At 40.9% G+C, this 19572-nt stretch overlaps 1 protein-coding gene across 6 annotated transcripts in view; it reads right to left on the reverse strand.

Annotated features, from left to right (window-relative positions):
* SGCZ (sarcoglycan zeta) overlaps window positions 1-19572 on the reverse strand; it is a 470824-nt gene that overhangs the window by 383862 nt on the left and 67390 nt on the right. For 4 of the 6 annotated variants that reach the window (XR_012645369.1, XR_012645366.1, XM_074992835.1 and 1 more), the window contains exons 1-2: window positions 4812-4953; window positions 2063-2229 (exon numbers count right to left, since the gene is read on the reverse strand). The exons of 1 other annotated variant lie outside the window; for it this stretch is intronic. The gene's annotated coding sequence lies outside the window, so the exon portion shown is untranslated. Of the gene's footprint in view, window positions 1-2062; window positions 2230-4811; window positions 4954-19572 lie in introns of those variants that run through there. One more of the 6 variants, XR_012645367.1, reaches the window with a different exon arrangement.

Raw genomic sequence — 19572 nt, forward strand, 5'->3', positions numbered from 1 at the left:
TTTGAATGTCTTGGATTGTATTGTCAATGCTCTTTCATTTGTAAATGAAAGCTACTGCCCACAAAGATCCCAAGGAAGGGTGGCAGAAGTAACATATGCTATTTACTTTAATGAAACTGTTGACTATGGAAGGAGTCAGGCCCTGAACAGATTCAAACTGATTTGAGACATGAAACATTTGATGAAGGCAGCCTTTAGTAACAGAAGGGTGGTAAATGCAGTTAAATGAAAAAGTAAATACTGCAGAATAAATAGTGTAGCAATTACAGGGGAAACACTCTATAAAGATAAATTATATGTATAGAACAGATGGGGAAAGAAACAACATGGAAACAGATGCAAACATTATTCTAAAGTATAAAAGATTTATCAAGACAGCAAAGACTGTGCAGAGCAGTTTAACTTTGTCCACTGCAATGAATTTTGGCCTGCAGTTCCTATGAGGCATAGAAGCAAATGCTTTTATATATGTGTACACACACACACATGCATGGGCAGGAATATGTTTTGGTGGCAGTGCATCTTACCGAGTCTTCACTCATGAAAGAAGAGATATTTATAAACAAAAATTAAGACTATACTATATTGTAATGAATGAACCTTTAAACATGCATATTCACAGTGGCTGGGTCCACACGTGCCCCTTCCTTTCAAAAGGGGCATGTTAATGAGTGGGTTTGAAATATGGTAATGAGGCGCTGCAATGAATATGCAGTGCCTCATTAGCATAATGGCAGCTGCGGCGATTTGAAAGTGCAGCTTTTCTAATCACGCGCCACCCATGGTGACGGGACCTTCTGAAGGGACCCCCCCCAGTTTTCAAAAGCCCTTCTTCCAATCACAGATAGCACATGAATACCACTTAAGGATTTTATTTTACATTGGGCACACACCATCTTTTGTCATTTTATTTATTTAAATAAACAAACAAAATGGTGAAGTTAGTCAAATTAGACTAAAACAGACTAACATTTAGACAGAAATTAGCGTTTTATGTATTTATTTATTTTGAAAATTTGGTATAAAAAGTAAGAGTCACACATGACAACTCAATACTACAACCTATTCTCCCTGTGATGAGTTACACATATAGCTTGCATTAAGCTTACCTCAAATTTTCACACATGCAAGCATCGCGACATTTAACAAAGTAGATTTTTTGCCTAAGTACTTATCCATTACTGGCTTGTTTTTAAACCTTACTATAAAAACTGGTCAACAACCTTCTTCACTACTTAGTAAAAATATATGTAATATTATACAAATGTACAAAAGATTAAAGACAGACTAGTAAAAATACTGAAATGTGAATGTTTGACCCTATTTTCACTCCTCGAGACTTCTGTTACACTTGTTCAAAATATGAACCATGCCCAAAGTCCTCTGAAATCAATGGGAATCTTTCAATGTATTTGTATGGGGTTAAATCGGTCCCTACATAATAAAACAATGCATGTTTTCAGTCTCCAGCCATTAATAAAGTAGCTTTCTTTTTGTGTTTATTACTACTGTTAAATCTCTCTCATCCTGCACCAACAGGATCTGACCAGTGGCGGATGGAAGAATTTGCTGGACAATGGGAGGTCAATATTTTCTAGCACATAACAAACAATTCCACTGTTTACTGGGATCTTAGAGACATTTAGGAGTAAGTTAGAGCTAAATGCAAGCACAGAACACAGAGCCAGGACTGGTGCCTGTAAACAAACTTTATGAGACCACCAGAAATTTGGCCATACCCATGATAAGTGGTTGTGTGACTCAAATCATACCAGAATATGGAGTGTGCTGGATTAGAGAATTCCAGAGTAGAGAGGTTCAACCTGTATTGAGACACTGATGCCTGGATGAGTCTATTAAGAACGGATACACTTTTATGGCACCAAAGGCCTGTTGCGGCCACAGTGGTGAAGAAATTAAACTACATTAAAACAGTAAAATATTAAAAATATTTAATATTTATTAAAATAAACCTGTAAGTTAGGGTGCAAAGAGAGAAAGAAGGAAGGATCTTGCCACAACTCATGAACTCCTCATGCACCTCAGGTCAGTTACATATTACCTGTGTGATTGAACAGGTCAAAACTTTCTCTTGGCTGAAAGGGAGCAGAATTTCACCCTCTGATATCTCAATTTCCAAAGGTAAAGGAGAACCCACTCCGGGTTCTGAAGAGAATACATCAGTAGGAGGTGCTCACATGTGTCTATGATGGGAGACATACAAAATACCTAAAAAAGATGGGATTTCAGGTAAATAACTACTGTACATCAACACACTACTTGGGTGGTCTATTCACTGACATATGCACATGGCTGTACGTTTATAAAGATTGTGTATCTGACACCAATTATTTTTTCATACCCTCATAGTGTCTGGAATCACTATGAATGACTGACTGTGGACAATTGCAGATGAACATTGGTTTTTAATAGGCCCCTATCCTCCTGAGTATCTTAATGTGAAGAGATTAATGTACCCTGTGTTAAGGGAGCTATAACTATATAGTACAACAAGGAACTGACTGTTTGTGAAACTTGAAGCCAAGAAGATAATCAGTTGTGCCTGGAACTTTAAATCCAAGCTATATTTGGGAAGAACTCTGAAAGCAGAGTGTCTTGTGATTAAACAGCAGTGCTACTTTTGTTCTTTAGTCCATTGTTATTCAAAACCAAAGAGAACTACGGAGGTATATGGCCAAATTGTCTTGTATCTTGCAAATCCTCTACACCTATAGAAACCCAATGTACATTATCATTCTCATCTAGTAGCAGTTTGCACCCATTTTGTGCAACAAGGTGCAAAGGCAGTGGAGACACGGATCTATACCAAATTGAGACAGAATGGCAAAAAGCATTCTGGGAAAGAATTTTGACTCATTTCTATTCCAAAAAGGAATTAAGTCTCTTCGACCACTCAGAAGTCAGGAGAAATCTAATGTGAAACCTAACTGAAATTAAAATGTCAGAAGGGAGAAAGTTACCTTTCCAATCACATACAGTGCCACTTTTTTCTTCCTATGAGGTTCAGTAAATTTATTCTTATTCATTTGCAAGATAATTGAGTAAAAGGGGTTGAATCTTCAAATTTCCACTTAAAGATCATGTTAGTTTTTCTGACTAAAAATAAAATGATTTAAGAAAATTTGAAAAGTACAAATACTATACTAATGTAAGTTGTAGCATTTGAAATATTTTCAATGCTTTGCCTCTGAAACCACAGAATGAGAGTCATGCATTAGGTTATAGTAGTTTAAATATAAAACAGGATTTTATAAAAGCACTTTTTTGAATCCTCACTGCCCTCCCCCCACCCCAAAATAAGAAAAAAAAAGCCTTAGACTTCTACTTCCACATTTTTAAATGTGTTCTCTCTTTATAGGATGAATTTATATTAGTATCATTTCTTGTTAATTTTAGAGACTACTCTTTTATTAACATTTCACACTTCTCTTAAATTACATGTTCTCCTGCTAGCCATTGAAACTTGATTAAAACAAATTATCACTGCATTAATTATGAACTAAGGGCAGGAAAATCAGTTTACATAAATTAAGCATCAACCTGAACTTTAAATGAGCCACAATACCACCTATCTTAAAAGGCTGAAAGAGATTGATAAACTTTCCTTTCTTATTTTCATGCAACTGTTTCTAGGCAAAAACAAGAGGAAAATATAATTGAAAAATCTTTGAGGTTAAATGGCTATTAGCTGTATTCTGTCACTACCCAAGAAGTAGAATGTCTGCAAATGACATAGCAAAAAAATCCTAATGATTCATTGAGGTTTTGATAAGGTGTTTGTGAGCATTGTCTGCCAGGAATAGTATCTCCAAGTTCTGGCAGAACTAGCCCCACCACAGGACCCGTGGGAAGATGAGGTATGTCTTATATGAGTTATTTCATTCATTTCTACAGATATTAGCATTAGCTTGTCCCCCAATGATGTACAGAAAACATGCACCACTATGATACCTTCCTAATCATTAAAAATAAATATCTACTGGAGAACATTGTGCCCTCAGTGATTCGTATAGAGGACCCTAACTGGAGCAAAACAAATAAGGTTCCATAGTAGGAATAGAACACTAAATTTTGGACCTTAAGAAAATTGGATCTGTAACCTGGTGCAGACTCTACAGGAGGACACTGCTGCCCAAGGTGAAAGGTGGGGGGCTAAGGGGTGGGGCAGGAGAGTTAGCAGTAGGAAGCATTCACGATAGCATAGTTCCACTGGCTGTTTTCCCACCACCACACACAAAGACATAGGTAACGTGGCGTCAGAAAGGCCACTGTAGCCCATCAAAGGCTATGGACATAGCGAGAGAGAGAGAGAAAGAGAGAGAGATTTCCTTCTTGTCCCTAGCATCTAGAAAACTCCCCAGAGCACAATCCAGTTGGTTGTTTGGATTGTGCACTCCAGTTAACATCTTTCTCTCTGCTTATCAGTCCCATAAGTCTCTACTATAAAGTCCCATAAACTGCATTCAGCTCATTCCCTATCTGGTTCCATTGCAAGCATACTGGTATTCAATGCCTTATAGGTATTTTCAAAATGCACTTCCTCTGGCTAGAGGCATAACAGCCATGCTGGCTCTGACTAATTGTCTAGCAAGCCCAGTATTCTGTCTTCCAACAATTCCAGGTTCTTTAGAGGCAATGAAAAGAACAGGTATTTATCAAATGATCCATCATTCCCTGTTGCTCACTCAAAGTTTCTAGCAGACAGAGACTAGGGACTCCCAGAGTGCTGAGTTGAAACCCTGACCCTCTTGCCCAATAGTTTTAGATGCACCACTCCTCCTTGTACTTACCTAATCCTTTTTTGAACCCCTTTACAGTTTTGACCTTCACAACTGTAGGGTGCGAGAAGACATTGTAACGGTCGAGAGTGCAGTCCAACCCCTCTGTGAAGCCTCAGGAGAATCTAAACAGACCAGTCTGTGCAAGGTGAAAAGCTGCAAAATAACTGCCATAGGAACTACTGCAGAACAAGGCGTGCTTGCCAAGAATTCAAGGCTATGCTGGCAGTAGGCCACAAGAGATAGTGATAAGAAATGCATAGGCAATTTTAGGCAATCTTATGTTAATGAGTTCAGCTTTATCAACTAGTGTTAGGAGGCCTGTTACAGAGCCTCTCCCCAAGCGAAGCTCCGACGCATCGGGTTTTCCCCCACTGGTGACTGCGGCGTCTCCAGGGCTCCCGTTGTGGGTGTCACGTGCTTTCAATAAACCAAATATAGCACTCGCCTTCTGGGTGCAACCTCGTTTCTGGGGAACCTGCGCCTGGTTGGTTACAACAACATTCCCAAACAATAATTCCACAGATTGAATGTACATTAAGTAGTACTTTTTTCCCTTTTACACCCACTGCCTGTTAATTTTGTTGAGTAAATCATAATTCTTGCATTACATAAAAGAATAAACAACACTTCCTGTAGCCAGACAAAGTCTCCCCACCACAGACCAGCTTTTGCCTCCCCTCTAAGGTGCCTCAGAGCACACAGGGCACTGAACAGCTGTTCAACAGCACAGTCTTTGATGCCTGCCTAAAGGGGCCCACATGTGCTGGCTCATCGTGACCCTGAGAAACAGAACACACATATAGAGGGCTAGCAGGCTAACCATTAATGAAGGGCCTCAGAGAGCTGCCCTTGGCTGGCATTAATGGAGTGATGCATCCACACAGTTATCCCAGAAAAGAAATTTCCACCCTTGTAAAAGAATGTCCCGTACTCCCAAATTCTTTATCTCCTGTCTTACAAGTGCAAATTAAGTAAGAATTGCCCTTGTAAAAACTGGCGTCACAAAAGACAGACCAGTACCATCTGGCACCACTGATAAGAAAGAGGATGCATGACCCAAGGGGTATAAAGATGGGCCCAGCAGCACTCTGACTGTGAGTGCATCTTCTTCACCAACTACCTGCTGGTCAGGTCAGGTCATTGCCTCCCGAGGTCCGCAACTGGGGACACCCAGCCTCGTATTCGTCTTTCCGCGGAATTGAGTGACCGATCCTGGCTTGGCTATGCTGGTATCGAGAGACGCAAGGAAGGTAAGATGTACCCACATTAAGGTCTCCTTTTGGTGTACACAGTTAAAGAATTAGAGCTCTATAGATAGATGTCGTTGTATTAAGATGTCGTTGTATTGGATTGCAACGTAACCTGTTAACACCTGTACTCTGCTTGCATATAAGAAGTAGGCAATAGCCTTTTGTAACCGCACGCTAACTGTAGCTTAATAAACTTGTAACTAGTTAAGATCTAAGCCTGACTGCTGTTACTCTTTGTCACTGTAACACAGCCAGCACAAATCAAAAAAAACTTTAACCGTTTGGTTACCACAGCCTGGCCATAGGTGAGAGTGCTAGGAGCCCAGCGCTCTAGCAGTTAAAGACTCGAATGGTAACAAGGGCATAGTTGGTACCTCACCGCACATTACCCGGCCACCAGCTAACATACTCATTAACTTTCACCACATTCATGAGCTTATAGACCTCCATCATATCTTCCTTAGTCTTTTTCCAAGCTGAGAAGCCCCAATTGTTCAAGTCTCTCTTTATATGTAAGTTGTTTCAGACCCTTAATTTGTTGCCATTTTCTACACCTTTCTAAGATATCATTTTTAAGATGGATCAACTGGAACTGCATTCAGTATTCATGATACAAGTGGACCATGGAGGTGCATAATCACTCAAGCCAAGACACATTTTAAAAGTGACATGGGGACAGAACTCAGCTTGCTCTTTTAGAGTTCCATGTTCATTGATCTATGGATGGAATAACATTGCTGATCATGCCCAACTGCCAGGCACCTTGCCAACACAGAGGTACCAACCGGTGATCATACTTGAGGGTGGAAAAGGGAAACAAAATGGTGATTTCAGATAAGAGGATATTGGATGACCCACAAGATGAAGAAAAGATCCCCTGTGAAATCCATTTCAGAATCATTAACAAGAGTACTGAAAATGAAAGTAGTTAATAAACTATCTAGTAATAAAAGTCATGAAATAGAAAAAATTTTGAGCAAGGCAACATAACGTGAATTAATGGGGAAAATGTCCCTAAGAAAAGGGCTGCCTCTACACTAGCAAGTTCTTTTGAAAGATATTTCAAAAGGTGGCTCTTTCAAAAGATCCAGCGGAGTGTCTACACACAAAAAGCATTCTTTTGAAAGTAAATCAAAAGAATTCATTGCTCCTTTTGAAATCTCTCTTCCTTTCCTGTTCCAGGAAGAATGCCCCCTTTTGAAAGCTTCTTTCGAAAGAAAATGTGTGCAGATGCTCCACAGGCCCTTTTTTTTCCCCTCCCAAGTGCAGTTCTCATATGGTCTGACTTTTCGATCCCTGGCCCATTCTTTCAAAAGAGTGGGGGCTGTGTGGATGTTCTCTCTCAAAAGAGCAGATCCCTCTTTTGATCAGCTTTTTTGTGTGTGGACGCACTCTTTCAAAAGAAGTTCTTGTGGAAGAGATCTTCCAGAAGGGCTTCTTTAGAAAGATCTCTGTAATGTAGACATAGCCAAGGAGTTGGGAAAAAATGTGAAAGTTGCTAAACCTCCATTGCATATAGAGCCAGGGAGCTGTAGTAACATAAAACATGATCCCTTTTCAGGAGGCATATTGGCAGTAATATTTCAGCTCCTATTATTTGGCCCAAGTGCACACTATATATAAAGCTCAGAAATTCACATTACTGGCATTTCTGATCCATTAGGTTCACTCACTACAAGCACCTAAACAAAAGTTTACATAAAATCCTAGGTGTTTGTTCTCAACACAAGCAGAGACAAATATTGCAATTCAAAGCACAAGACGACTACTACATTGTTCTTCCACTTTACTCCTCATTTGCATAATTAAAAGCTCTCAGCTCTTCATTCACTCTTCATTTCCTTTGCCTACTTGCAATATTTTGATCTGCTTTTTTCCATGTACCTAATTAAAAAGTAAATTTACAGCCTATAAATTAATAATACTAATTGCCAACCACCTAGTTTAGGAGATAAAGCAGTTGCAGATGAGTTTCCCATAACTCTTTAGTGCATAATGCTTCCCCACCCACCCTATGCCAAGACTGAGCTGCCAGGTGTCGCGCAGGGTAGAATTCATGAAGGTTGGAGTGTGGAGATAGGATACATTCCTCTCACTTCCAGGATGCAAGGTGGTACTAAAGCTCGTACCTCTTCTGTTCAGCATTCCTGTTCCATAGGTGCTATTACAACATCCCTGTTCCAATAGAGCTTCATAATTTGTGTGCTGTCACCAATTTGCCTATCAACTTCTGCTCTGCACCACACAAGAATGGAAGGCACATATGCTGGCTCCCTATACATGGCCATACCCTTACTCATGCAAACTGTGGTGCCTGGAGCCTTCTGAAAACAGCAGAAGAGGATACAGGATTTGCCTTTCCATGCACAGAACTCATACCTTGTTTAGTAAATAAGACAACTCAAGATAGCAAAGCCAGATTAGGTTTTAACTTACTAAAAATCACATTCATCAAGACTCCTACTTCTCTATTTTTGAGAACTTCAAACTTTCAAGGTGTCATGGCCTTTGTACGGAATGACAAAGGGATTCATGGCTAGGCAGGAAAAAAAAGATTGACACTATTGCTTCTCACCTTTCAAATTCCTTTCCAGCCATCGCAAAGGAAGCTTGGTGACTGAACTAAAGAGTAAAGCAGTGATTTTTAAGAAATTCACATTTCAATAATTTTCAGATTCACAGACTTATCCAATCCATTTGGACTGGACATCAACAGCCTCGCTTACAAAACCCCCCAAAAGTTCATCAACTGGTTGAAACTAGCAGCCTTTGCCAGAACTTTGCCAGCAGTGCCTTGTCTTTGCTAGAATGTCCTCTCCTTTCTTTCTTTCAGTTACTTAACTCTAGCTGTCTGTTGCTTCCTTCATTTCTGCTCCCATTTCATCCAGATGTCCTCTCCTTTCTGGAGTTCCGCGGTATCCAGTTTTTGATCAGAACACTCAGTTAAAAACGGACCCAGGTGACTCTAGTCAACAGCAAGACCAGTCTGTTAAAAATGTCTGACCTGCAATGGATGGTACATAGAGCTTCCTGGATGCACCTCCATTTAGGAGGCGGAAGGGAGACATGCCGATACTTCCAGGAACTGCCTGAGGTAAGCAGTGCCTGGAGTGATCACCCAGAGTCTCCCCACAGTGCAATCTTCTGCCCAGCCCTGGTCCCTCTCCCACCTTACAAACCCTTCAATCCCAGCATGAACACCCAACCACTCAGCCTCAGCCTGCACTCCCAACCTTGTACCCTAAATTTCTGCTGTAGCCTTCATCCCCCTCCCACTTCTGAACCTCTCAGTCCCAGCCCAGAGAACCCTCCCCCAACCCAAACCCCTCATCAGAGCATCCCAGAGCCTGCACTCCCAGATGGAGCCCTCACTTACCTGCACAGCATTTCCTGCCCAAACTCTAATCCCCTTCAATCCCATCTTGGAATACCCTCCAACAGCCCAACCCTCCCCCCCCCATCAGAAGGATATATGCTGATTATTTAGTACATTATGGGGGCAAATTACATCTGCTGACTCCTACTCAGACACACTTTATACCACTAGAGCCACATTGCGCCAATGAACATTATCTGAGGTGCCTGGTAAGAGGAACTTCTTGTCCAACTCAGTCTGGTAGCAGGCAAAGGCAGTGCAGGGAAACAAGGGGGACCAGTGGAGTCACTGGCTAGTACTGCACTGCTGAGCAGGAACACAAGAACATTGGTACTCAAACCTGGAATAGCCCATGCAAAGTAATTCTATTGCTGCTGGTCCACCAAGCTGCAGACAGCGTATAGACTGAGGGGAGAGGGTAGCACGGGGGGAATGTGGCAATGTAAGTCTATAATGTGCGTCTTAGAATGTGAGCTTCCTTCCTTTTACTGAACCATGCAGCAGTGAGCGCATAGTTTATAGTACAGAAATAAACATTAACTGCCAGTGTAAATCAACTTCATAGTAAGTTAGGTAACCCATTCTATTTCAAGGCTATAATTAATTCAGTTTAGTACCAGCACATTTTCTTAATGGGGTATATGACAATTGAAAACTTTTAATTTAGCGGTTTATTATATTTTTGGGTGCAGCAATAACACTCTGTTTCCTATAGTAGTCTCTTAATTCTGATTATGCCTTTAATTAAGCAAAACAATTTTGTACCCTCAGCTGCTGTCATTTTAAACTGAAAAAAATAAAGGCATTGGTTAATAAATTAAAAAAATATGATGAATAACCAAGAAAGTATTGCACATACTGAATATTTTATTTTATGGCCAACAGAATTATTTACAAGAGGTAATTATATTAAGTGTTTAATGGACTGATAATAGCACATGGTGCCTTTTGTGTATTTGGATTGAATGTCATCTAGTTCCTAGTACACTTCTAATGGTCAATATTCCTCCCAAGAATAAAAATAAAATCACTTTTCTATTGGGCATTTCAGCAGAGAAGCTCAGAATTCAGATGCATTGGCTGAACTTTTCTGCAAAGGGCTTACCCAGGCTATTATACGTTACTTGTATTTTGATAATTTCAATATATAAGATGGTGAAGTACTTACATCAAAGAACGCACAACTTGATTTGAATCAAGACCACAGTAAGGAGATAGCAACAGACAATATAAAGGAAAGGGACAGGAAAGAAAGGGATAAGAATACAGGCTTACATAGCTAATGTGCAGAGACAGCTTAAAGCTGGTGACTGAGGTATATTAATTAGCATGATCATTAGCAAAGGTTGCATTTTTTTTTTTAATAGACCTGTTCTTTGTACAAAAAATAGTTGCTAGTGTTCAGAACTAAGAAATGAACAAAAACCTTTGAGGAGCATCATTTTCTTTCTAAAAAAATGCATAAGAGCCATCATCCCAATATAGCTCCCATGTCTCGACTGGATAAGTCCATAGCAATGTAGCCTTCTACCTCTTTTCAGCTGGAGCCTTCTGCAGTAGGGCTCTCTACCAGCTAATTTTTGTTTCCCTTCAGATATGTTCATTTGATTAGCTCAACCTCTTTCCCTAATGCAGAGTTTTTCTACTGAGTGGCCGAGAGTCTGATCTGTACATTTGGATGTGTCACCTTGCAATGTTATGCACGCTATTTAAAAAAATAATCTGTTATTGGCACCTTTTGTCACAAACTCCTCAGGTCAGCTTTCACCTTGTGCACCAGATAGAGCAGGCCATGACTCTGAAGGGCACCATCATCAGCAACCGCTTATCCTAGGTACTTCTTTCACTTTAATAGCGGAGCTTGAGTTATTCCTTATTACAGATCTTCCTCCCTGTGATCATAGCCTTGGTCTTACAACTTTCACTCAAATTCCAACTTACTCAAAACTTTGTTACGCTGTTCAAAATTGGTTTGTAGGGTGTCCATATCTTCCACACATCACTAAAATTATAAGAACAGCATATTCCATGATAAATGCAAAATGGAGCTCTTAGTCCAGTTTGTTAGCCTGGGATAGAATTTTGGGATGGACTTTTGAATATTCATGTCTTCTAAGAATGTGATTGAAGAGACAAAGACACTGTGCATATTGCTTCTGTCTGGCCAGATGGGCATGTTAGTATAATGAGAACAGATAAGACATGTTCGTGTTACAGTGTATTGCTGGAATGTAATATACGAGCACATACTGGGAGGCCGTCTGGTTCCAATCTCAAGCCAAGGGCAGCAACCAGTTAGGAGGGACAGAGGTGGGTGGGCGGGCAGGAGAGAGGCACAAGACACACTAAAAGAAAAAGAAAAACCTGGGCTTGGCCAAACCACACTCTCTCTCCTTACCCTTCCGATGGGATACAAACAAGGTGGGATGAAAGTCCCAGACTCATGACTCTCCACTACAGGAATGGGAGTAAGTGTGCATTGCAGGTATGTTTGGACCTGCTCTGGGAGGAGATGGTTAAATGGAACAGACATGAAGGCAATGTTCTTGTGGCATCAGAGTTAGGAACAGAACACTGGGGAAACAGACTTAGCTAGCATGTAGAGCAGTGGATAGGTTTGCCTAGATTTAACCCCAAAGATCTCATTGCCTGAACTTTGGGCTCTGATCTTTTGCTTTTCTACCCTTTAGCATCACAATTTCTGGGAATTTCTCCAGTGTAGCTTCATTTAGTCTGGGCTCAAGTGTCAATGAATGAAGATGTCGTCTTGCACACCTCTCCATCACATACTCCAAACTATTTCTGTTGACATGCCTTCTCCAAGTCCACATAAACGTTGCCCATATCAGTGGTGTTCATACCTGGCATTAAATAATATGGACTCCTCCAAATTTTAACTATTCTAAGCTGAAGTTTTTCAATAATTGTCTCCCACACATTCATAGACTAGAATGTCAGCTTAACTGGCCTACAAAAAACTCAGTAGAATATTAATTTATGTTTAAACATAGGCACCAAAAAGCCATGGGATAGGATGAGACTATAATCTTCAGTCAGGTCAGTATGTGAGATTCTGGTTTACACAGCAGCAAATAAACTAGTGAATAGGGATGACTGCAAAACATGCCAAGGGCAGTAACTAATGTTATGAGAGATGCTTGCAACTTCCCTTATACTAAGGGCATTGTGGGTCACCATCATACTACAAAGCTGATGCTCCTTCCCCAGTTCCCCATTGGCTGCTGACCATTCCAAAGCTAACATGATACAGAAGCAAATCTTTAGACAAAAAAGTAAAAACTATAGAAAATGCCTCTGAAAACTGGAGGAGCGAGTGATAAGTGAGCTTCCTGAAAGGGACTTCATACCACAGTGCCAAAACACTAGAGGTTAAAGTCTTGACCCCACTATCGTAAGTTGCAAAAGTCCCTTGAACTTCAATAGGATTAGCATTTCATCCTAAATTTATAACTTCAATATTAAAATGAATGCGATTGTATGGGTCTTTAAAACTGTGGGTACTGTCCAGGCCTCCTGACAGGGGTGAAGAGGGACTAGGAAGAGAGCAATTGCCCTGGGCCCCAGCAATTCAAAGAGGCCCAGAGCTCCTGGCCACTGTTACTGCAGCAGAGGCAGTGGCTGGAGGCATAGACCTTTTAAATCTTCCCTAGAGCACCATGCTGCATACTATGTATGACTCTGAAGCCAAAGAGGGGCCAGCACCATGCTCCCAGCATCATGGAAGACTGGATGCCCAGCCACACCCCTTCAGGGGCACATATCCAGACTCCCTCCACATCTTGGCTGGGATCCCACAGAAGCTGTCAGCTCCCTGCTATTTTCTGTGTTGACAGCACCTTTAAAATGTGGCTAGGGTGGATTGGGCATGCTGGTTACAAGGACTTCAGTTGAAGTCGTTTGGCAATGCAAGAGGTGGTTCTAGATTGTGAACAGATCCATTCTTTGCACTAATTTGAATCATTTTTGTGATTACAAATTGCACCTCTTAAAACAGGTACTGTCGGATCTAGCAACACTCATTGTCTAGTTGGACGAGGGATGCTATTGGACCAGAAAGCCAGAAGTCACATGGGGTTGGCCAGTGTCCCCTGGGGGGTTAGAGCAGATCCAGGACCAGAATCCAGCTGACTCTGTAGCAGCTAGATGAGCAGTCTGGGCAGTAGGGGGAAGGGGTGGAGAAGCTGTAAGGCAGGAAGTCTGCTGTAGGCACATACCCTGGTGAATTCTGTTGTTTGGGACCAGTCAGGTCCTGACCATGCTCGACCAGGGAGGTAAAACTTGTATTTAACTTTCTCATTATTCACTTCCAATTAAAAAGTCACTGTAGTAAAGTAAAAAGGTGAATTTGGCTTACTAGATTGCAGACAAGAGAACATTTTTCAAGGGATATTTCATGGGTGGGGCTGGCTGGAGATGATCATTAGACTACCCTGGGGGTGGGAGGGAGTGGGGGCATGGCATGTCCCGATTCATCATTTCCACGAAGTGTCTTCTATGAGCAGGGTTACAACATACTCTCAGCATCAAGCTAAAGCTCGTCCTTCCCAATGGAATACAAGGTAGGTGTGTAGGGATAGAAACAGACCCTTCCCTCTCCCTGGAGTGCAATGGGTCTACTGGGGAAACCTATTCTGTATCCACATTTTGCAACTTCATTAAGAACACAGCCTTGCCAGGGCAGCTACACTCTTCCTCTGAATTCCCACCTCATTTTATTCAAGAGGATGAAGGGTGTGCTGAAGTGACCAGACAGAGTCTGTATGTACATTTTAATTTGTGTATCTCCTGCTGACATTTTCCAACTTCTATTTCTATCTCTAGCAGGTAGGAATTTTACGTCCAGCTTTTTAAATGTACAATAGATGGTCTAAACATACTTGAGCTCTTGCTGTCCTAAAAGTATTTTCAAAATGACACTTTTCTGTACAGTAGGAGGGAATTTAATAGCAAGGAACAGCTTGAATGGAGGGTTTTAAAATTTCTACATTTAACTTCTGCTGTTGTGTTAACTTTTTCCATATGATATTTTTATAGAGAGAGCGGAATGTGCTTCTCTTGGCTGCTCGTTTTCCACCTTTTTCTTCAAGTTTCATTACACGAAGGAGATAGTGATTATTTTGCTCTCCCCATTATTTCAGCTTAAAAAGTATTACCGATCATACGTTTATTGTCCCCAATGCCAGATGCTAAATTGCTGTTAAAAAAATCCTAAAGAAATAAAATAGTAACAGGTATCACTTAAAAAAAACCCCACTGATTCTTTTTTTTTCTTTTACTGAACTTCCACAAAATTTTGATTAGACAGTCATGACTAAAAGTTTGTTCTCCTGTCCTCTTGAAATACTGGCTGTAAACTTGCTCCTACAATTTCAGGGCAGAATCATGAAGCTACTCAATTTTCATGGAGTATCATGGGCAAAACTAAAATACCTTTTGTCTAAGACTCCTTTGGATGAGGTAGAAATCAGCATCCCACTGTTATGGATCAACCCTAGCTCATCTAGCTAGAATGGGAGAAAAACGAAATGAAAAGAAATAGGAGAAAAATAAGAAAGGGAAGAAAATTGAAGCGTCTCTCTCTCACACACACATGCACATGCTACTAGGAACTTCAGTTGTACATGGGAAGGAAGAAAGTTAAAATAATGATAATCAGGTTCCAATCATTTAAGAGTTTAATACTTACTTTTTCTTTTTCAAAAAACCAAAACAAACACCTTTTGTTCTGCTCTGAAGCAAAATTATTTTGTAAGTTGAAACCAACTGCACATAATTCTATACTAGACAACTATCGCATCTGACAAAAATGAGTAGATCATGGAACTAAAAATTGATGTCTACCTCAATATAAGCAACAATTATCTAACTTCATTTGCTAGGTGCTGTCCAATAATCCACATATATTTTGTTCTTTTAAAAGGCCCCTTTCCCAATGCTGACACAAATAAAACTCAATGTGAGGATATATTTTAAAATACGCATAATAAAATAATGAGAAGGATTTATGAATGTTTTTGAAAGCCACAATTCTACACTCAGATTAAAAACAGCAATTACATAAAATACATGAAAATACGGAGATGCTCACAGCTATGATTACAAGACAGCAGATGGTACAGGCTATAAGGGGGACTAAAAGTACCAGTAGTAGAAAAAAAAAAAAAAAGTCTAACCATTAATTTTACAAAATTAAAAATTTAAATATATCAAACAAACGGTAAAAGTGCTACAGATCTGATACTTAAAGAGAGTAGAATTATCAATCACAATGCAGAAGTATTCACATTTTTGTTCTGTATTTATTAAGAATCAGAATGATGTATTTATATTTCATAGTGATGATCAAATATCCTTTCCAAAAATGGCTAAGAAGGATTCTTAGTTGTTAGGTGGACATATGTTAATACTTTGCCTAAGCCAAAAAAGTGTTGGGAAATTATACTTGACCCATAATGTTATGCACTCATGCTAAGCACCCATAACACCCTGCATTAACTGAAGTAAGCTTTGGTTTCAGACAGGAAAACTGTTCAGGATAAATGCATACAAGAACTGTGCCATGGTAACAAGTAGCGAGTTAATCTCACAAGCTGATGATGGAACATTCCAAAGGAAAAATGACCAGATAGATAATTTTCTGCTCTAGTACATACCAGTGAAGTGCTTTGTCACCTAAAATGTGTATGATCTGCACCTAAAATACAGATGTTCACCAGAACAAAGAGATATGTACATGTCGTCACCAGAAAACAGCAATGCAGGAAGCGGTCTAGTTAAAACCTGGTTTCAGATGACATACAGGAGTACCTTCGGTTTATAGAAAATCTTGTAATTATGAAATTAGGAATGTAGTAGTAATGTTGAGGAGCACATCACCTGTGTAAAGGCAATATTCCAATGTCTGAGATGGCTTCCCAGGATTGGTCATCTATTAACCCTTATGTTAGATGCACTGCTTTAAGCCCGCAATGACTGACAATAGTTATGTGGCCTCAAATGTCTTTCATAAGCTGAAGTGTGGTGAAACAACTGGGTGTACCATTTGTCAACAGTTATAATAGTTCCACAGAACAATTTTAATTCAGCAGGAAAAGGTTATTTGCAACCAAGAACTCATTGCAGAGCTCCGAGCCATTAGTAGTGACTTTAAACAACCTCAGAACACTGAAGAAGTTGTAGCTGACTGGCTTGGGGATGGAAACTGGTTTTGTGCCTATGTATGTACAAAATGATAAATGAGATAGTGTAGGAAACTATAAACAGTCTGGTTAGATATTGATGCCAGGAAAATTTGTGGAAAGACTGAAATATAGGCTGTAATTGGTACAAAAAAATAATAATAATTAAAGGACAGTAGCCCAACCTAACACGGAGGGGTTCTCATGCTTGAGCTCTGACCCATCTATTCTTTCATTCATTGTTCATGGCAAAAAGACAGATTGAGGTAGCCCTCATGTATTAATATATCCCACAGCATATGGCTAGGGCACACTTATGAGCAGTAGCTGGGGGAACAAGGGATTTTCTCACATTGCAGCTGACCACCCCAGCCACTGGCCTAAATTCCAGGGGAGCTCTTCCTCATTCTTCCCTAGTTTCTTGTTAAAATAGTATAGGAGGGGGTATGCATCTGAAAATCTCAAGCCAATAGAGGCACCTATTTCAGGCCTAGGTTTAGACCCCCAACTCTGAGAAGAGCATGGCTTAGCCTGCACTCTAAAGCTTAGCATAACCCTTTGGCTAGTTTAAGTGACCCCCATTCTGAGGCACCTGTCCCCACTACCTTACATTATCTGGGGAGCACAAGTGCTGACCTCAAGCTTTGAAAAGCCTATTCTAGGCACCTAGAAATTGGACATGGTGCTGCTAAGCCTCCCAATTCCTAAATAAAGCTCAGGGTGTTATGCAAATACAGAAGCGAGCACATGTCACACTTTACAAAGCAGCAACTTCAGAACTGTATTCCTGCCATACAAATTGAAAAAATAACTAACTGTCGTCGTCTTAAAAAATAGAGGTGTTTAGAATAAAATAAGTCTTCTACAATAGGCAAGGAAATCTGTTCTGATGGAAGCAGCAGACTGTTTTGGACCAGACAGAGCATTCAGGTATCAAGAGCTATTTTAAGTGTTATCATAAAAATATACTTCAGTGTTAAGAAAACAAACATGTCAACATATAAAAGAGTGGCAGGTAATCTGTGGTCTGCCAGCTGCATGTGGTCCACCAGGTTTCTATTTATGGACTGTGCAATCTCACTCTGCTTTTCCCTGCTCCCCCATGCCTCATGCACTGGGAACCTTTCCCTTACCCTTCCCTCCTCGAACTTCCAGAGCACTGTGAATCGTCTGAGTTGTGCCCAATCCCCACACTTCTCACTCCCTCCGAGAGCACAAATGCAACATCTGAGATACAGCGTAAGGAGCTGCAGTGAGGTCTGAGTCAGCTGATTCACAGCATTCTGGAAATGCTAGAAGGAAGGGAGGGAAGGGATGGGGTAAGCTTGGGGAAGGCGACAGGGCCTGGCTGGGGTTTGCAAAAACAGGTGTAGTGAAGTTGGGGCCTGCAGCATAAGGGAAAGTTGATCAGTCCCAGGCAAAATGAGAAGAAGTGACACACACTTCAAGTAAGGTCATGCCTGAGGTGCACACTGATTGCACACAACATTGAGAAAGCCATGTGCTCTCCCTGCTTCTTTGTGTTACTTTTGCTGTCAATTTAATTTGCCCCTCATAATGGATCCTTTTGGGTAGAAAAATCTCCTTTTATCGTACATTAAGTACAATCTTCTTGGGGTGCCCTAACTGTGACCTGTCTGATTTCAATCTTGCAACTCACTGAGATGAAGGAGGGTCACTCGCATGTCCCACTTGCTATCTTAGTTTGAGCATCACTGGCATAGACAGTGGTTACTTTTTAATAGCATCAGCAAACAGGAGAACAGAGTTTAATAAGTTACTTTACTTTTTATCTTTACCTGTATAAAGATACCATCTTCCATAATTATTAACCAGTAGTGAAAGTAAAATCACAATCTTACTGGCAAGGAGGAGACAACTCAGGGGTGCAAGTGACCTTCCAACATAACTCCAGCTCACCATCAGCCCAGGGCTTCCAGGTCTCTCTCCTCCTGATCCCATGTTACCTGGGGAGGGACTGGGGCAGTGTAACAGCTGGAGGAGCTTCTGGCAGTTCTGCTATTTCCTCTGCTCTTCCCCTTCCAGTGGGAAAGAAGCACAAGCCCCAGCCCCACCCATTGCCCTACCATGGAGCTGACTCTGTACAGCAGCAGCCCTGCTGGAGGACAAGTCAGTGGGAGGGCAGGGCTGAAAGTTCTGCACCTTTCCTCATTGCCCATCCAAGGGTGAAGAGGAGCAGAACGCCAGCAGCTCCTCTGCCCAGTCGCTCTGCCCCCCCGCCCCCAGTCCTTCAGCCCTCTGTACAGACAAAGCTGGAAGAGAGACAGGTCTTTAGAGGAGCTTGAGACTGTGCAGTGTCATTCCAGTGCACTGTACCAGCTAGAGGGGTACTGCTCCTTTGGTGTACTGCATCCAGCTGCTGTTTACTAAAAAGAAGAATGCAAAAGTTGAGACATGCATCTGCTTCACTCAAGGTATTAAACCTCAGTAGGTAAGTTTTAGTCATCAGCTGTTGGGTATGACAGAATGATCCCTGGTGTTCATCCCTTGCACTATATTATAATTTTGTACTAATTACCAGATCATCTCTCAAAGCACAACTTGATTAGATGGTCATTATTATCTGGTAAAAGATGTGTGCGAACACTTTGTGAAGTTACAACAACAACTAGAAGTCCTGTGGCACCTTATATGGCAACGGAAGGGGTTTTTTTTGAAGCATAAGCCTCTGTACATGGTCTTTACCCATGGAAGCTTATGCTCCAAAAAATCTGTTAGTCCGTAAAGTGCCACAGGACTTCATTATGTTCCACAGCTACAGACTGACCTGGCTACCCTTCTGATACTATGAAGTTGTAAGATTACTAGTATGGTGTTACTACATGCTCCCAACTGAGGTTGGCAAATAGTTCTGTCTCAAAACAGAATGTTGTCTGTGTCAAAGGAAGCTCAACCACCTGAGGACAGGCAGCAGGGACCATGTT

The sequence above is a fragment of the Carettochelys insculpta genome, chromosome 4 (genome assembly GCF_033958435.1).
Source record: "Carettochelys insculpta isolate YL-2023 chromosome 4, ASM3395843v1, whole genome shotgun sequence".
Classification (NCBI taxonomy): Eukaryota; Metazoa; Chordata; order Testudines; family Carettochelyidae; genus Carettochelys; species Carettochelys insculpta.